This window comes from Xenia sp. Carnegie-2017, unplaced genomic scaffold, assembly GCF_021976095.1.
Source record: "Xenia sp. Carnegie-2017 unplaced genomic scaffold, XeniaSp_v1 HiC_scaffold_3, whole genome shotgun sequence".
NCBI classification, from domain to species: Eukaryota; Metazoa; Cnidaria; class Anthozoa; order Malacalcyonacea; family Xeniidae; genus Xenia; species Xenia sp. Carnegie-2017.
The window spans coordinates 2,350,768-2,366,452 of record NW_025813493.1 but is presented as its reverse complement, the minus strand read 5'-3'; the positions used below and the strand labels follow the sequence as shown (position 1 = coordinate 2,366,452).

Here is a 15,685-nt window from a genome sequence, read left to right as displayed (position 1 = left end):
CGCCAATACCTTTATGATTATTTAAAGAATAAATTACTCCCGACTTTCTCTTCTACTTCCCGAAACAGCTTGATTGTTATTCTTTCAATAATATTACACGACGCCTTTACTTTATCGCGTTCCAGACTTTGTTGTGAGCAAAATGCGCCAAATTGTATTCGAGAAAATGCAAAATTCAACGCTTGAAACAGTCCTTATTATGCGATGCATGACTAAAAGATGTTAGATACAACCACATTTCACGTAGTGATTAGCCGCTGACCGTGCGAGTACGGGCAGATTAAGAAAAAAGGTACATATAGCGTACATATGGATTTAATTTTAAAAAGACAAAATACTATTAACAAGTCTTCAATTTACCTATTGATATTATTCTAATTGAGAGTCAAGCACAATCCTTAATTAACATATTCATAATCACTATACATAAATTTAAAAGTTGCTTTTTATCGAGGAGATAAAGTGAATTTAACTGAATGAAAATGAACTATTAGTTTGAAAAATTTACGATAATCGTAAAACAGAGGGAAATGAGAGCAAAGATGAGCCCAACGTCCATGGTCCTAGCTTTATACTGTTCGATCACTAATGTTTTACTTATATTCTCCTACCTCTATGGTCCTAGCTTTATACTGTTCGATCACTAATGTTTTACTTCTATTCTCCTACTGCCTCGATCGTCTTTATACCGGCTGATCTTTAATGTAATAATTCTACTCTCATCTGTCGAAAATCATTTGACTAAGAAACACACAACTTGAAAAAATTTTTTTATATATTCATAAATATACCAAATAATAATTGAAAACCATATTTAGGGTTGATACAGTATGAAAAAAATCGTATACAGTCAAGAAACTTAGACACTTCTCAAAAGCCAAGACCTCTTGTATGTGAAGACACATTTACGTCCTTTTGTTAGCGGAGGTGAATACCAAAACAACTTTCACAAACAACATTATAAACTGTTGTAAGCGGTTGCACTTGATCTATTTTCATTCAAATTAGTAATTATCCCAACTAATTGACATATTACGGTATATAAATAGATGTTGTTTTGTAATGCATGTAAATTCTTTCGTCTACTTCATTTTTCTTCCTGAACCACTATAGTTTCTTCTCCAGGTTTGCGCATTTATGTTCCTCAAAGAAAATTTTTTCATGTCATGTGAACTTTAAGCCTTGTGTCTGTACAATGACAATATACATGATGAATTTGTTATGTGATAACGTCTATGGACTCAAACGTTTCACTGTACAGATGTTGGACTTTCAGTCGTTATCAAGCATATAATCATATTTCAAAACATTGTAAAAACAGTCATATTTAAAAAAATTTTTATAATTATGCAAAAATTAACAATCATCTCATAAGCGGACACCTCCGACAACAGAACACCAAGTCTTGGTCTCAAGGGTGTCCTTTTACGTTAAGTTCGATTGCATTCATTGAATATAAAAAGGATTTAAAACGTCTATGCCTATATAGAGTGAAGAATGTTCTGAATTTTCTTCCTTGATGCTTTCCATCGTTAAAAACATTTGCTGGCACGGATGACTATCAAACACAATAGTGGTCATTTTACAAGCGTGATTAACACTATCGTATCTACGTCATTCGCATTGAATATTAAAGTTTATTACATGTTATTTTGCTATGACATGATTTCTTTGCACGAAATTTTCAAAACATGTCTCGCATACATTTTACTTTTCTTTCAAGGATTAGGCATGGAAATTTTTTGTGAGAGAAAATTTCTGGTTGTTGGTCCGTTATTCATGTGTATTCAGTTATTCCTGGCATTTGAAATGTCCCATGAAAACAGAGAACAGGAAATATTATACCGTGATTTTACGCTTTTTAAAAGAATAAAAATGCAAATTAAGAACTTTCAAATACACTAAATGAATGAATCGAAATCTTCCCAGTCACATAGACTTCAAGCAAGACAGACATGAAAGGTGAAAGCATGTACAGGATCGCAGTTAAATGTTGGGTTACCGTTGAAGTAACAGTCATTTTTGCTATTTGTAGCATATTTTATTATATTCCAGGTGAGAAACCTACGTTGTTTATATGTCACGCCTTAACCTTAACAATCATTCGTTTCTTCGGTCATTTTTTCCTGTAATGCAGGCAAATAAGCTCAAGCTAAAATTTACAAACGTTACAGATTTAAAATTTCATAAACTAAATATACAGATAGCAGAAGTAAAAAGCTTGTAAGCTCTGTAAAGGGGGCCTAAAATTTAGACCTCGCAGAACAATGGTCAAGCTAGTAACGGTGGATCAAATTGCTTTTACAAGTTCACATAAAATTTCGGAATTCGTAGTTTAAAATGGCATATATATTATGGATACTCGTATATAGATATAAATGTAATACAATCTTATGTTAGACAGCTAGTTCATACGTATTTTGGGCAACATAAAATTTTGTGTGCATTTGGACTGTTCTTAAATTCAAATGTGGGCTTTGTGCTGCTTGTCCAATCAACCATAAAACTTTTTCTAATCACATACATATTGTCTTGATAAACAAGTACGTCCTTTCACACAACAAAAAGCCTTATAATGGTGCACTAACTCTCACACCAATATATGGCATCTCTTCCTTTTCTGTCAAAATGATCATGATTAATGTTTTATGATTTTCATGAATAACTAGGTTTAGGGTTTGTGCTCGAGAATGGTATGAGAAAAGTGACGGGATTAAATATCCCTAAAACCAACTACTGGGAAACATTTCTTGGATGGGAAATGTTTAAGTCAGTTTGAAAATCAAGAGTTGTCGATATTACAAAGGAAATGTGAAACGGACTGGAGGCACAAAATGTTCCTTGGTAACACCTGATGGAAAGAAATGTGTGCGTTTACTTGATTTACTTCAAGCTGAGAGAGCATTAGTCGTGTACTTTGGCAGTTGTAGTTGCCCAGTGTTTATGAATAAACTGAAAGAATTTGGTGTTCTAGCTCAAGACTTTTCAGATATCGTGGATTTTGTCGTTGTATATATTGAAGAAGCTCATCCAATTGATGGATGGTCTTTCAAGGTAAATTCTTTTATTTCTTCAACATAATTTTGAATTGATGAAAATCGTAGAGTTATATTATAGCTACGTTATTCATTATGAAGAATAGTTTTTCCAGTATAACATGAAAGAGAAATTAAACGGCTACAGCAATTTCGTGATTTATAAAACATTCTTTGTATAACCATAATAATAATAACGAAGCATATAAATTTCATCAGGTAAAAATCTTTTGCAAACACTCATAACATTTTAGTAGGCTATATAGCCAGACAATATGTTCTGTTGACATAATAATAGCTTTTTTATCTTACTGATAAAAATGGGACCTTTTCAAAGGCAGAAATAGTGAACTTCTGTTGAACTATACTTTCATTAGGCAAAACAAAGATGTTGTTTGAAAAGAATCGTCCCTTTCATTATTTGACAATTTTTGTGTATAGAAAAACATGTCTTAAGATTTCTTGATAAAGTCATGAAGGAAGCTAATTTCACTTCATTTTAGAATAACTTTATCAAAGTACGAAAGCATCGAAATCAATATGAAAGATGCAAAGCCGCGCAAAAGCTACAAGAACTCAATCTTCCATGTCAAATAATGGTAGATACAATGGACGACAATGCAAATGTGGCCTATGGGCGTTGCCTGAGAGACTCTACGCCATCGAAGAAGGTAAAGTCGCATACGTGGGCGGACAGGGACCAATGAATTCATCAATGAAAGCAGCACGTGACTGGCTAGAGTCATATCGCGAGAAAAACACATTTAGAAGATGGACAATCTAACCCAGCGAGCAAGAACTGTACAGAATGCAAACTTCGTATAATGACATTTTGACATATTTTGGCCTTGAGGTTGAGACTGTTGTTTCTTTATTAAAAAATTTTTAAGCGATTGACAATGCCCTAATGTATGATAATGTACAGATATGGAAAAATATATTTCAAAAGTGAGATTTTTACAAGGATGCGTCGACAAAGGAACTTTGAAAACATATACACATGCATATTTTTCTTGTAACTTACAAAAGCTTAAAACTACAAGACAATGTAGGTTTCTATGCTTTTAGTATATCTAAACGTGGATCATGAAGTCATTTGAAATGAATCGACTGTTAGGAGCAACCAAAGTAGAACATGCATATATATTTGAGATCACTGGGGAGTTTAGTTCAAACAGGCAACCGAGACAATTGAAATCTATCGCAAATACCAGTTTTTGCATGTCAATACTTGGGCATCATTTAAGGTTAATGGCAAAAGTTTTAAGTCGTAGGATAGACATGCAAACCTGCCACTTTTAAATCATTCTATAGACAATAGTGATGGAATTTAGTATGGATAAGTTTAAGGAGCCAGTATTGAAAGACATATAATTGTATTACGTATTGTATACAAAAATGAATCAGAAATAAGTTTGAAAAAGGTAGAAACATTTTTATGAGGTACAGTTAACGCTCTTGAGGGCATTTGCGTGAAAGTTATATACTTAATGTGCAAGAGAGAACCAATAATTTAAATATGCAAATGATACAATGGTTGGCTACAAGCGCAAGCCAAAAACTACGTTTCAAACGACTTTCTCTCCCTTACAATTTGTAATAGACCGTAAAATTTCACCATTCAACTGTCAAAAAGAACTGCTCAATTTTCTTATTTTATTTGGGAAGACGTTATAGCCTATAATACAAATTTACATTCTGTTGTTAATCATATTTAACCACGGTTAGATGTCCTACAACAGTCACAAATGACATTTGACGTATATATATATGTTTGTAGATGTAGATCACCCATGACAATAAAATCCTAAGAAAGACTGTTCGTGTTGATGTTGACTGACGTTTCGACAACCTTAGCGGTAGTCATCTTCAGAGTTCCCAGGTTCAAACCATTCACTTTAAGACTTATATAGTCGAACTTCATTCCAACAGCACTGAGTGAAAGAAAAATTGTTTAGTGGATAAGAAGAATCTAGACAAATTACTGAATTATACGTCCAAAGCCAAGAATCAATGTTGAATGTCGTGGAATGGTATTGGTAAGGTCGAAAGATCAATGCTACTCCAAAAGCGAACTAGCTAGTGAAGTGGGTTACAGCTAAAGAAATGTCAGTGACTATGTAGAGAGTAAGAACTGTGGAAACTATGGTCCAAAACTAAAATCCCAAGATTGAACAGTGGGAGAGTACCCACATTGCTTGGGGAAATTATCACGTGACAGCCTGAAATCCCATCACACGTAATGGCGGACCTGTATTCTTAATTTTAACACCGCCAAGAAAAGAGAACCGCTGGTTTTTTTTGTAAACAGTTTAGGTGAAGAAAATGTTGAGATTGTCTCCTCATTTTTCATAGTATTTACTTTGCTTAGATATATCTTGTTCATAAACTTTTTGTATCGAGAACTTAAAAATTACAAATAAAGCCCCTTTCATTTTTCTGTCATGTACAAATAATTAAACGTCATTATGACTAGAGTGCACCTGTTTTAGAATATATAGAACAAATTGTACATTTTCATTTGGCAGTTAATTATAAACAAGTATTTTAAAAACTTATTGTTTTGATAACAAAAAATTTTGCGTCTCATCATTTCTGTTATTTTGAACTTTTTGCTGTTGTGCTACTGAAAGTAGAATCTTTTTATAACATTCAATGACTCTTATAAAGAGGGATTTTGGATTAGTCGGATACGCTACTGAACTTAAATTAGACATACGCAATATCATGCAAAATGAAAGACTGAGTATATCTTTTGGTATACAAAAAACTACTGGCTTACTGCTGAAGACAAATGACAAGGATTTAAACGATACATCTTCCAATTAACAGCTACACATTTGACATTTTAAGTTTTACTATTTTTTGAGGAAAAAGAAAATCAGAGCGTAATGATTACCGATTTTCCAGACTTAACTATTGATAACATGACTAAACTATAATTCTGACTGTATATATTTTTGTGATAAAGGTTGAAAATGGCAAACTTTGTGTACAAGGCGCTCAAGAAGACTATATTGAATCGAACTGGAAGCAATGCACATGGAAGGAAGAACTTAACATGAATTATGGTCTTATAAAGGTCCTTCTTACGAATGTTTTATTTATAAAGGTATACTACCTATAAAGGTTAAATTTGCAAGCAAAAAGCAAATTTTCATTATGAATTTGACGGCCCAAAACGTAACTTTTGGTTCTGAACTTAAATGTAATTGTAACCATTATTTCAAGTATGTGTACAAAAAACGCTGATGTATATAGCAAATTTAGGTTTATAAATTTGTCGATTTAGATGTTGGAATTTGAACTTATAACAAAACTTCCATCTAATTAATGTTTTGTGGAAAAAAAGAATTGAAATAATGTAAATTGCAATGACAGATCATTTGCATCAAGCTTGGTTAACACAGTTGAAGTGAATATTATTAGCACAAGCAAAGGCATGTGACATAAGCATTGATATTAGCACAAGCAAAGGCATGTGACATAAGCATTGATATGAATGCAAGCATAAGAAAAAGGGCTGTAGCAGAATGTTAAATATGAAGAAAGAACACGTCGTCTTGTTTTAGAGAATTTTTTCAAGAACCTACTTTTTTTACCAGCCTGTATACTGCAAGTTTCTAAGAGTTCCGTCACAAGCTTAGTAATTGAAGAAGGGGGTGTCTCATAACTACACGTATATGCATGATATGCCGAGTTAATGAAGTCCTTTAAAACAATTGTTTACAGGTTATGACGTATACAAATATGATTCCCCCAATCATAGATCTTGCTACGGACCTATGTAAGGCAGTCATCATATTAGATGTAACGATGCATTGGAAAATGTTTTTCATATTCTGCTTGTTTTGTTTTTCTAGTCTTGTAGTTTTTTTAAAAAATGTAACAACACGTACCTTCGTGTGTTCTATGGTGGTAACCTCCGTATTTCTAACTGTGACTATTTTTTGCAAACGATGGTATTTTAAATTCAATGGAAAAGAATGTAGTCCAACAATTGAAGGTATCCTCTACATGTGGAAAGGTAAACTAACACAAAATATTCATCGTCATCGTCATACAGAGGGATATTGTAGCAACATTAACAATGGTACAGTTAATGTTGGCTTTTATGTCGGCAATTGCAATCAAGGAAACCCTGGAAATGCAAACAGTGGATGGAATTCAGTCTCTCGAATTGTGATCCAAGAAGTTTCACGACCTCAGACTTAAGTCTGAACATTTTGAAGTCCTTACATCTTGTAAATTTATATTGATATTGCATAAAAAAATGAAGGTATACATAAAGGTAGACATAGAGTAAGACATAATTGTAGACATATCACGGTAGATAAACATAAAGAAAGACACAAAGGGAGATTGAAATAAAGATAAATAAAGGTAGACATCAAATAGATATAAATATACGCATTATGACATAATGGAGATGGGTAGAAATTGTGTAAAAAAGTCACAAATATTATAAAGAATTCTTACTTAAGAAATTTTTTTTAAACAATCTACTTGATTGAAAAGCAAAATACAAACATAGAATGCAGTGTGCTTTATGGTAAGAAAATTATAAATGGTGTGCGCGTTGTTTGAAAAATTCAAAATAAGTTGTTTTGATTAAGATTAAGGTTATACGTGAAGGAAATAGTAAAAAAATGTGGTGACTTGGACTGGGAAAATGTTAATATTTGTCAAAGTTTAAGTAATGTGTTAATATCAGTGTCAGTGTTCGTCATAGTGCTGGTGTTTTCTTAGTGTTGATGTTGGTCTTGTGTAAGAGTTACTGTTTTTACTATTTTGGTTTAGTCTTACTATTTTAGTTTTGTAATTTTTAAAGTGTTTTAAGTTTTATTTATATGTATTTATACAGCTATTTCGTTGATGACAGTGTTCTGTACTGAAGAAAATACTGTATAAATATTATATAATTATAATAATAATAATAATAATAGTCGTGATGTGTTGACACCCATAGTGTGTTAGTTAATGCTAGTATTAGTTTCATTATCTGCATTAGAAAGTGGAAAATAGGGAAAACAGAAAGGAAAATGGGTGGAGAAAAGGAGAACATGAGATGGAGGATGCTTGATAATAGAAGAAGGAAGAGAAAAGAGAAAGAGAGAGGAGAGAGGAATAGAAAAGGAGAGAAGGAGAGAGAGAAAGGAGAAGAGGAGATAGAGGAAAGAGAGAGAGAAAGAGAAGAGAAAGAGAGAAGAGAGGGAGAGAGAAGGAGAGAGGAGAGAGAGAAAGGAGAGAGAAAGAGAAGAGAAGAGAAGAGAGAGAAGGAGTGGAAGAGAAGGAGAGAGAAAGGAAGGAGAGAGAAATGAGAGAGAGAGAGAGAAAGGAGAGAAGAGAGAGAGAGAAGAGAGAGATTTAGGGAGAAGAGAGAGGAGTGATAAGAGGAGAGAGGAAAGGAGGAGAAACAATTTTTTTTACCTTTTTCTCATTTCCTTCTACGGATTACCATTTACTATCACTCGTCTCTTCCTTCACCCTCATTTTTTTTTCTCACCATTTTCTCTCCTCTTCCTCTTCTTTGGCATTGTTTTTTCTATTTTTGTTCCACTTTTTACTTTTCCCATTCCACCTTTTTCTCTTTGTGCGCCTGTACATCCTCCACCTCCTCATACACCTTTATATCAACCACCTCCCCATCCACCTTCATATCAATCACCTCCTCATACACCTGCACATCCTCCACCTCCTTACACACCTGCCTATCCTCCACCTCCTTATACACCTGCACAGCCTCCACCTCCTCGTACACATTCATATTAATCACCTTCTCAAACACCTGCACCTCCTCCATCTCCTCGTACACCTTCACATCAATCAACTCCTCATACACCTGCACATCCTCCACCTCCTTACACACCTGTATATCCTCCACCTCCTCATACACCATCATGTCCTCCACCTCTTCATACACCTTCATATCACCCACCTCCTCATACACCTGCACATCCTCCACCTCCTTATACACCTGCACCTCCACCACCTCTTCATACACCTTCCACTCACCCACCTCATCATACACCTGCACAGCCTTCACCTCCTTAAACACCTTCACATCCTCCATCTCCTCATGTACCTTCATATCGTCCACAAGCAATTGTACCGAGCTCACTCAGTGTACCCCCTACATTGTACTGACATTGCTTAGTCCTCCTCCTTCTACTTAACACTAACCAACCACTCCATCCCGAAGGTAAATAACTTTATGTCTTATCATGCAGAGGTTTTCTGTTCATTAACAACTGGAATTCTGTTGAGCATCTTTTCCTGGAACTTATTCTATATAACTTCGATGACTCATTCAGTCTATGGTAAAAACAAATGTGAATAGCCAATGTAAATAGTTTATAATATTGGTCATAAATTAAGAAGTTTAGCAAATTCTCAAGTTTTTGATACTTTTTACTAATTATTTCAGGAATTTGCATCACAATCCATCCATTTTGCATCACAACAAATCCAATGAATCTATGACATTGCTCAAAAACCACTTACCGCCTTTGACAACGAGTTTGACATTGACCTAGTAATTATTGTTCTGCATCACACAGCTGGATTGCTAGCTATTGACAGTGTCTTCAAACAAAAACTATCAACAATGACAATGTTTAGGAAAGGAGTTCTCGATAACAACATTGGCATACGTAGTTAGCATGAGCTTTTCTCTTCATTGTAAGGACTAGTCAATAGGTGACCTTTTTGTTTGTCTGAAAACTTAATGATATTATATATCACACATAATTCCAATGATCATTTACAAATATTTAACAAAATACCAATATGATTTGATGAAAAGTAACGACAAAACTACGACGTTAGTATTGTAAGAAAACACGAAATTTTGACGTACGTAAACTTATTCAAACATAAATTGAAGTCTAAGCGTATCGCATGATTCTTAAGCATCAGAACGACTCTCAGTTAAGTTGTAATTAAATCTGCTGAACTTCGTAAACGCAATGAAAACATTAGTGAGCTCAAGTTATTTAAATTTATAAAGATATCTTCCATAGGGACAATATAGCTGTATAAAGGTTATAAATTTTAGAATAGGAAATAAAATAGGATTTACTTAAACATGTACAATATTTTATTTTAATTATGTCTATAGCCACGATAAAAATAGCCACGGCATGGGTTCCATCTAAATTTCTTCCTCTTTTAGCGAATTGATATCTCGCTTATGTCAATTCTCTTTCAATCAAAAAACGTGATTGATTGTTACTTTATAACGTATTTCTTCATTGCAATAAAATACACACTGTCGTTTTGAAAAAATAATTATATTCGAAAAAATCTATTCTATGAAACGCTTTAAATGTATATGATGACATCTGAAAATAGAAAGTGATATTCACTACAGCTGGTGATGTTGACAAATTTATGAGGTGCTTTGCGTCATTTGCCAAAATGAAGACAAAAACAGGATCGTATATCACTTTAAATTCTCGGTCAAGTTCATTTTCTTTAGTCATATTGGTTTCTACATTACAAGATCATGAGGACCTTTGCTCTCTTAGCGATTTTGGTTGCGTCTTTCTTTGTGGAAATGTCATATCTCAAGTATATGCAACTGCTGAACCATTCACTGGATCAACATCAAAAGTGATAGAGGTAAAAAATGAAAAATTCATTTATGACATACAACACGACATCAACAACAATTTACTTTCAGCTATTGTCATCATAAAGCATAAAATGTTTTTTGTATACCATTTATATCAAAATTCTTATTTTGATGGTATTGACTCGTGCATGTACTGAGCTCTAAGTGTTTGTTATAGGCTGTTACCTATAAATATTTATATATATAAATCTACTCATGGCAAATGTTCAAGAAAAGGTTATCAAACTGCTCATCTTTCCATTCAAAAAGCATTTCTTATCAAAACGATTGTATTTCAATCAGCGACAACATTTTGTTTGCCTAAAATGAGAGCAAGACTAATCCAGATGTTTTTATTTATACACAATTCCCAAATCATTTTTGTCATAGTATTATTTATGTCTGAATGGCGTGTATCCTTATGATTTATGATGTTTACTACAGTTGTGTTGTCATACAGTATTCTTATGTGCGTGTTCTCAATATGCTTTGCAAAGGTGTGTAGACCTCGTTAGATAGCTCACATTTCTAAATAGTCAATGTTGTTTGTAGACTCGGATTTTTCCATGCACCACTTGTGAATGTTCCTTGATGCCATGCCTCCCACCCTAAGTGGAAAGCATCAATGGTAATTGCGTATTGGTGTTTCTTCCTGAAAATTTCTGAAATAAATTTTCAGCATTAAAAACCCACCAGTGTAATTCTGTTCGTGCACCCCGTGCTATTTTTGTATTGGTATCATAATTCCCTTTCGCATCCTTCAAGGCTTTAGTTTTATCGTTTTTTAGCTCTGTGCTCATATTGCATAAAAGTAATTAAAGTGAAAAATAGGTAATCTATGTTGCTGTATGAGAAAAACATTAATGCTGAACATATAATTATATTTATATATATTAGAAAACGTGCAGCCCTAACATGAAATGTGGCTTCTGGAATTCGAAGTGCCACCAAAGATTACTTAAGCTATACATACAAAAGAAAACACTCGAAGCACAACTAGCAAAAACACAAAACATGTTAAAAACTATTGAAAAACATTTGACAAAGCTTTCAAAAAAATGTCAAAAACTAACAAGAATAAAACAAAGCTCAAAGGAGATACAAGAGAAGGACTGTGCAGATCTTTACAAAAAAGGTGAAAAAAAAGAACGGAGTTTATCAAATTGATCCAGATGGTCAGGGTTACTTTAAGGTTTTCTGTGATATGACGTCATCTGTTGGAGGTTGGACTGTGTTTCAACGACGTCAAGATGGAAGTGTAAACTTCTATCGAGGTTGGAAAGACTATAAAGAAGGTTTTGGTGATCTGAAAGGCGAATTCTGGCTTGGATTGGAGAAAATATACCGACTAACATCTGCAAAGCGAAACAAACTTCGTGTTGATCTTGGAGACACCTCAGGAAACAAAACATATGCTGAATATGATTATTTTGCTGTAAAGAACGAAAATGAAAAATATCAATTGAGTCTTGGAAAATATTCTGGTAAGTCAATAGGCAAATACAAACAATTAAAGCACACAAAATTCAAAAGGTTAATATGATAAAAATTATATCAGCATTAAGTTAAAACGCCTTGGATGCTTGGAGTTTGCATGAACTGATTCACCTTTTTTGGTAAATATTTGTCATAGGGACAATATATTGTTTAAACTTATAAAATACAACAAACAACCCCATTGGTAAATCAAAAATTATTTTGTCGTGTGTATACAGTTTTGAAAATATCAGTAGAACAACTAAATTACAAACTGCAACAACTACTTCTGGACAGGCAATAGCAGAGAGACATTCAAGGATAAAGACTAATTTACTCATAAAAATAAATTACAAATTCAGCTTCAGCTTTGTGTACAGCAAATTATGAGCAAGTGTCTGAACATCTTTTTATATAAAAACACAGGTGAATTTGGTATATTACTTTAAATATTTCTCTACATAATCAAACAACTAAATGATGAGAAACATGTTAGTGCAAAAAGAACATCTTTATTGTAAATATCTTTGTCAATTGTCCGTTGAATAAACGTTAATATTACACAAGCATTCAAGTAAGACTGTAGTAGCAAAATGTAATGCGTTATAAAAGACTTTTCTGTTAAGTGTGTGTTCTCTTGAATACAATTATCGCCATTTAGGAACTGCTGGGGATTCATTATCCGCCCATAAAAACAAAGCGTTTACGACAAAAGATTCAGATAACGATACAGATGTTGAAGGAAACTGCGCTGTACATGCTAAAGGTGCTTGGTGGTATTATTTTTGTTATGATTCCAACCTAAATGGGTATTATTATCATGGAAATTATCAACCTTCTGCATCTTGGTACAAAGGTGTTGTTTGGAAAGATTGGAAAGGATTTTTAAAATTCACTGAAATGAAAATGAAACCATCAGGAAATTTTTAATAAAGTGATGATTTCATGACTATAATGAATATATCTGTAGTGAACATTATGTATTTTGCCGTAGAATTTGTTACTTATAGTCTTTACAATAAAATTAATCTCTACAGTCTTTATTCGTGTTGATTGATTGGCAGATGGATTTTTATTTGGACTTGGTATAGTATTTACTGAAACCGTGTCGCAAAAAAGCAATCCTTACTTCAGCTCGCTCTTGTGCATAACTAAAATTACTAAATAAGTTACCGTGATTTTTTACCATAGTGAAATACCAGTATCTGAGCTTTCAAATGTTGCGTGTTTGTATCAAAATATAAATTTCCTTTCTATCTCCTTGAAGAAGAAAAGCAGCTGCAGCAGTCTATGATTTCTCATATTTTGACTTGTATCCGTTTTAGTGTTTAAAATGCTTCATACTTTTTGATGAACTATTTACTGTGTTGAGAATAGTTCGCAAACTTGCTGTTGAGCTTTAAGCAATGTAGCTATATAAACTAAAAGTAGGTTGCTAGCGGTAACTCGATGGTAATTCGTTGGTATGTTATTGGAAACTTGTTGAGATATTTGTAACACGTGGGTATGTTTTAAGTAACTCGTAGTTAAGTTATTGGTAATTAAGTCGTTTGTAGGTTGAATATAGCTTGATGAAATTGAACGTAGTTGAAGCATCAAGCGTACACTCGAGAATTTGGAATGTGTCTCGTGGACCAAAGAAATTGCGAATGATTCCAACCATGTTGACGACGATAAAAGCTCTATACCCATGGCGAAGACGAGGTTTCAATACCAAAACAATCGAGTAACAAAACCGAGTCTTCTGGAGATGTTGTTTAAAGAAATATCGATGAATCATACTTACACTGTTTAAGCTCGTTGGCTCAAGTGGTATATAGTAGTGAGAATTGTTCATGATCTTGCTAAAGACATGAAAAAATACATACCAGTGTCTTTGCTTTAGGACGAGTAATCTGATTTCGAAAGTGAAGAGGAAGCAATCACCACAAGAGATTTGCATGCAAGAAGATTCAAAGTGTACTCTGCAAAATTTGTAAATACGGATGGAGTGTTGTGAGAAGAGTACCCTATAGAATGTCATTGACGAGGAATTGTACAAGGGCCAACAGAGAATTTTTCAGTTTCTCCCCAAGATTGTAGAAGATATTAGTTCACTTTCATTCACAGGTAGAAACTTTCCAGTATTGCATGTCCTACCTTTGGCGGCCCAGAAATCTGTTTATGTTTTTTATGCAATCGATTTATGCAGTAAGTATATTTCTTGATTTATATGCAATGTTTGTTACGTGGACTATCTCGCGTGAGTTACACGTATGTATGGTCTTAAAGGTCTTGACAAGGTAGGCAACTCTCAGTACAAATTAACGACCGTTAACAGAAACACTTTCACAAAACCATAAATATCTTATAAGTACATGGAAGACCACGAAAAAATACATCTCATTAGTCATGAATAATTTTACTGCATTTTGCAGTTTTTTTACATTAAAATGTATTTCCATGCATATGAAAAATGCGAATGTTTTTAGGTTTTGTGCCAAATATTTTTCAAAACCTATGCTAGGACACTTATCTAAACATTCGTCATATTTTTGAATGCTCAAACGCAATGCAGATTGGCTAAAATTGTTTTCTCATTCATTCAGATTGGACAAAATTTTTTGATTGTTTTCACAAAATTCAGCTCCTCCCCCCCCGCGCTCAACGTTATTGATGGTGTTTGTCGGAAATTTGGAAACCAGCGGGAATTTTTGAAGTTAAATGGCAAAGTGATGAAAGTAATTATTTATTCATTCTCACCAATTAATAGCTATAAAATTAATAGCTATAGATGATTTATAAGTGGGTAGCAAATTGTAAAAGATATTCACGTGTTAAGTCTGGTGTCCATCAAATTTCCTTATTCTCCAATGTCATTAATCATTTCCGATAAAAAACAGATAAGCAGTACTATGACAGAAAAACGCCTTTCGAATCTCGCGTGTATTTCCATCAACCGCTTGAAATTATTTCGAAAATTTCGATTCGAGAACTTCAAATGCCTTTCTTGAACGACAAAACTAAAAGAATTTTTTAATAATTATTTGTTATTTCACATTTGTTGCACTTGGTTTATTTAAAATGGTATATCCGTATGTATATTCATTTGTACACAGTTTTTAAACCCCATTTTTAAAAAATACATTTCTTTTAGCCACGCCCAAATTGCCACGCCCTGTTGTAGGAAAATTTATCTATCTGCACCGTCTAAAGTAATTGTTAGCTACGCCACTGGTTACAGTACATCTGTAATATTACAATTACTAATAAACGATGATAATTTAATTACTTAATATTATTACTGTAAGCAATGCACATTTCAAGTAAATGGTTTGAACCCGGGAGTATCGTTACATGTTTGTAAATGTAGATCGTCCAGGTTGGTATAGTCCTGAGAAGGACTGTTTTTGTTTGTGTTGACTGACGTTTTGACAACTTTAGCGGTAGTCATCTTCAGAGTCAAAAGCACATTTCATTACCATGTTAATCGTTTTCTAGAAGTCCTTTGGCTCTGCGTTTTCACGATTAGTTTTGTCGGAAATGATTTTGTGACATTGACGGATGAAGTTTACATGTC

The 15,685-nt window shown here is 33.5% G+C and overlaps 1 protein-coding gene across 1 annotated transcript in view; it reads right to left on the bottom strand.

Moving 5' to 3' along the window:
• Positions 1–15,685, bottom strand: part of LOC124454978 — a 97,805-nt gene that overhangs the window by 33,281 nt on the left and 48,839 nt on the right. The gene's annotated exons all lie outside the window — the stretch shown is intronic.